General features: G+C 44.1%; 1 pseudogene; it reads right to left on the bottom strand.

Moving 5' to 3' along the window:
- Positions 1-819: 819 nt before the first annotated feature.
- Positions 820-2,854, bottom strand: LOC143942074 (olfactory receptor 5V1-like; annotated as a pseudogene).
- Positions 2,855-4,095: the final 1,241 nt, after the last annotated feature.

Below are 4,095 nucleotides of genomic sequence, written 5' to 3' on the forward strand. Positions count from 1 at the left end.
GCAGGGCGCCACACCTGAGTGGCATTCACCGTTCAGGCAATGGTGCCAAAAAGATTCCCCCTCCTAGAGAAAGCACTGCTGTATCAACCATATGTTGGCATTGTGAAGCCAGGAAAACTGACGTCACATGTGCGGCGGGGGTAGCGTGGCGCTGATGCGCATTGGGGAAGACCCGCCCAAACTCCCACCCTCTAAGAGGATGAGGGGAAAAGGGAGGGCCCCTGGAGTGCATCAAGGCCACGCTACCCGAGCTGAATATGTGATGTGACCTGATTTTTTACGGAGCCCTGTCCAATTCCAGGGGGGTTACCCAGATGGTGGCTGAGCAGGAGCATAAACACTCTCAGAGCAGAAAGGTTCTTGTTATAGAGGATAGAAGCTGCTGCCCTCCCAGGCAGGCTTTGCATGTGTCTGCTGTTCATCAAGGTCTCAGCTAGGGTGGGTGGGAGCCTACTCTGCTGAATGTTGCTGGAGCTGACTGAGAGATTTTTGTCTGGGGATCTGGTCTGGTATCAATGGAAAAGGTGTTTAGGAGATATTGGAAGGAGGCATCCAACTATTCAAGGACATTATTGAGTACAGACTGGAGTGTGAGATCCCTGAGTCTGTGTGCTGCTGCCAATGTCAAAGAGGACATTGTGCCCGGTGTCCTAGTATAGCTCAGTCCACTAATTGCTTGTGCAATGACTTTGTTTAGAATATTAAGAGGAAGATTAGTGTCCCAAAGTTGCTGCTAATGTTACTAGAGTATCCCTCAGTTACACGTCTATTCAAATTCAGGTTCTACAATGAAGCATCCAAATAAACATACCCTTACACTATCCATTGAGCCAAAGGAGTGACTGTGTGCCTGGATGGAGGTGCAACTATGGGAAAATACCCTAGGGACCTTAAACTGTGGACTCATGCAGAAGTGAGAGCTATGTCAAGGTGCCTGCATGCTGGCTAAGGTGTGTCTTGATTCCCCAGGAACTGCTAAAAGCTGGTGGCCAGTAGGCCCTCTGACAGATATCCTATTTGTTTAAAAAAAAAAATTAAGAACCTAACCATTAGTAGTTGGTCGCATTCAGCTGGACTTGTTCTGTACTGTCAGGATGTTTTGCTAATCCAAATAGCTTTCTTATTTCTAATGAGTTTCAATAACCCTAGCATTTATAGTCATACAAATAACTCATCCACTTAAAATAACCATCATGGAATATGCAAAAGCAGATGTTGATTGTTCAAAAACAAGATGAAAGGTGTGCTCCATGCTCCAATTACTACATAGTCCAACCTCCACTAAGCCAGGAAGTCTGGGAAAGGTGGAAATTATTTGACTTATATGGCAAAAGGTTTAAATTGTTGTAAAAATATCCACTGTAGAGTCACCAAAATGACAGTATATGTGGGTGGCAATGGTTTTGAAGGTCCCACAACCCCTGTTTAAGGATGGTTGTTCCAGTTTAATATAGATGGCCTTTTTTTACAGCTCTTGTGAGCCAGTGGTCTTTTCTTTCCAAATTGTATACCTCACAGTCCCTTAAGAATGTCCCTGTCAGACTTCCACTTACCAGACCGGTGAGTCCGCTTGGGCTGAGGGTGGTCTCCCGTATGTGTCCGACTCACAACCCCTGGTAGAGTAGACAGGAGGCTTGGGAGTGTGGAGTGGTATGAGAGCCTGTATAGAGAGTCCAGGAGCTGGGAGTAGGATGAACCCCAAAGTAGCAGGTGAGTAGGCTGGACCACAGGCAGTCAGGTACGGAGCAGGAGCTGAGCAGGCGGGTCTAGGTACAGCCAGGATTCAGCAACAGGCGGGCAACAACAGTACAAATAGGAACAGGCAGGAGCGAGGTCAAAACAGGCCGAGGTCAGGTGCAGGCAGAAGTCATGGGTATCCGAGAGGCAAGCCGGGTCGTAGCTTGTACACAAAGAAATGTATAACATTACTTTTCCTTAATTGGCATTTTCCATTAGTAATTTTTATTTTGTGTTTGTTTTATTTTAATAGTGTTTTTACTTCTTTGTTTCTTATACTGTACATAATGGGGTTCAACATTGGCGTTACAGTATAGAGAATGGACACAACTTTGTCTATTTCTGCAGTGGGGCCTCAGATACACAATCATGATGGTCCCGTAGTAGAGAGCCACAACAGTCAGATGAGAAGCACATGTAGAGAAAGCTTTATATCTTCCATGGGAGGAACGGATCTTCAAGACGGTGGAGATTCTGTGGATGTATAAAATTAGTGTCAAAAAGTAGGAACACATAGCGATAATACCTGTAGTAATATATGCGACTATTTCATTAAGCTGTGTGTCTCGACCAGAAAGGTGAAGGAAAAGTGGCATCTCACAGTGATTGATGCAATGGGACTTGCAGAAAGGCAGTTGGGAAGTGAGGACAATATGGATGGTAGAGTTCACAAATCCCATACTCCACGACCCTACAGCTAAACTGGAAAACAATGTCTTGTTCACAATAGTGTTGTAATGCAATGGTCTACAGCAGCAAACCTGTCATACACCATAACGGCTAGTATAAGACACTATGCTGATCCTAGAGCCAAATAGAAATACATCTGTACTGCGCATCCCAACAAGAAGATACTTTGGTCCATGGCCAGAGTGTTTATGAGAATTTTGGGAATGATGGCAGATGAGACACAGATATCAATAATGGAGAGGTTGCTCAGAAAGAAGTACATGGAGGTCTGTAGCTTTGGGTTGATCCTCACCACAATGATCAGTAGAAGGTTTCCTGACAACGACATTATAGGGAACACAAGGAAACAGACGGCCTGGAGATAGGGGACATTTGATAGACCAAGGAGGATAAACCTTCCTGGAAATATTTGATTGACTTCTTCCATAGCATTCAGTTTATTTCTGGTAGGGTAAGATATATTCATATTATTGATTTACGTTTGAAGAAAACTCCACTTTCTTGAACTAATATGTTTGATTGTTACATAAGCCTTCCTTGAAACCATGGCAGCACTAAGGGGGTATCTTCCCATGCTTATGTAATAATCTCATTGCTTTATTTCTAATGTCTACACAGGGATAGAAGTGAAATCTGAACCATCCATCGTACTGTTCTTCGAAGGAGTGGAAACTGCTGTGCAGTAATACAATGGCCTAGTGCACTGTACATCTGCAGTGATACCAAGATACATGCTTTCAGTTTTTACAATATTTGGACTGATCTTTTTTTTATAATCACTTTTTTCTTTAAATTCCAACATACAACATAGAAAAACAAATTGCACAATATATCTATACACAGTATCTCGCAAAAGTGAGTACACCTCTCACATTTTTGTAAATATTTTGTTATATCTTTTCATGCGACAACACTGAAGAAATGACACTTGTCTGCAATGTAAAGTAGTGAGTGTACAGCTTGTATAACAGTGTAAATTTGCTGTCCCCTCAAAATAACTCAACACACAGCCATTAATGTCTAAACCGCTGGCAACAAAAGTGAGTACACCCCTAAGTGAAAACGTCCAAATTGGGCCCAAAGTGTTAATATTTTGTGTGGCCACCATTATTTTCCAGCACTGCCTTAACCCTCTTGGGCATGGAGGTCACCAGAGCTTCACAGGTTGCCACTGGAGTCCTCTTCCACTCCTCCATGATGACATCACGGAGCTGGTGGATGTTAGAGACCTTGCGTTCCTCCACCTTCCATTTGAGGATGCCCCACAGATGCTCAATATGGTTTATGTCTGGAGACATGCTTGGCCAGACCATCACCTTTACCCTCAGCTTCTTTAGCAAGGCAGTGGTCGTCTTGGAGGTGTATTTGGCGTCGTTATCATGTTGCAATACTGCTCTGTGGCCCAGTCTCTGAAGGGAGGGGACCATGCTCTGCTTCAGTATGTCACAGTACATGTTGGTATTCATGGTTCCCTCAACGAACTGTAGCTCCCCAGTGCCGGCAGCACTCATGCAGCCCCAGACCATGACACTCCCACCAACATGCTTGACCTGGTTGCTGCCACATATGCTTGACACCATCTGAACCAAATAAGTTTATCTTGGTCTCATCAGAACACAGGACACGGTTCCAGTAATCCATTTCCTTAGTCTGCTTGTCTTCAGCAAA

Source organism: Lithobates pipiens, unplaced genomic scaffold (genome assembly GCF_037356315.1).
Source record: "Lithobates pipiens isolate NorthernLeopardFrog02 unplaced genomic scaffold, aLitPip1_a1.2 Scaffold_30, whole genome shotgun sequence".
NCBI classification, from domain to species: domain Eukaryota; kingdom Metazoa; phylum Chordata; class Amphibia; order Anura; family Ranidae; genus Lithobates; species Lithobates pipiens.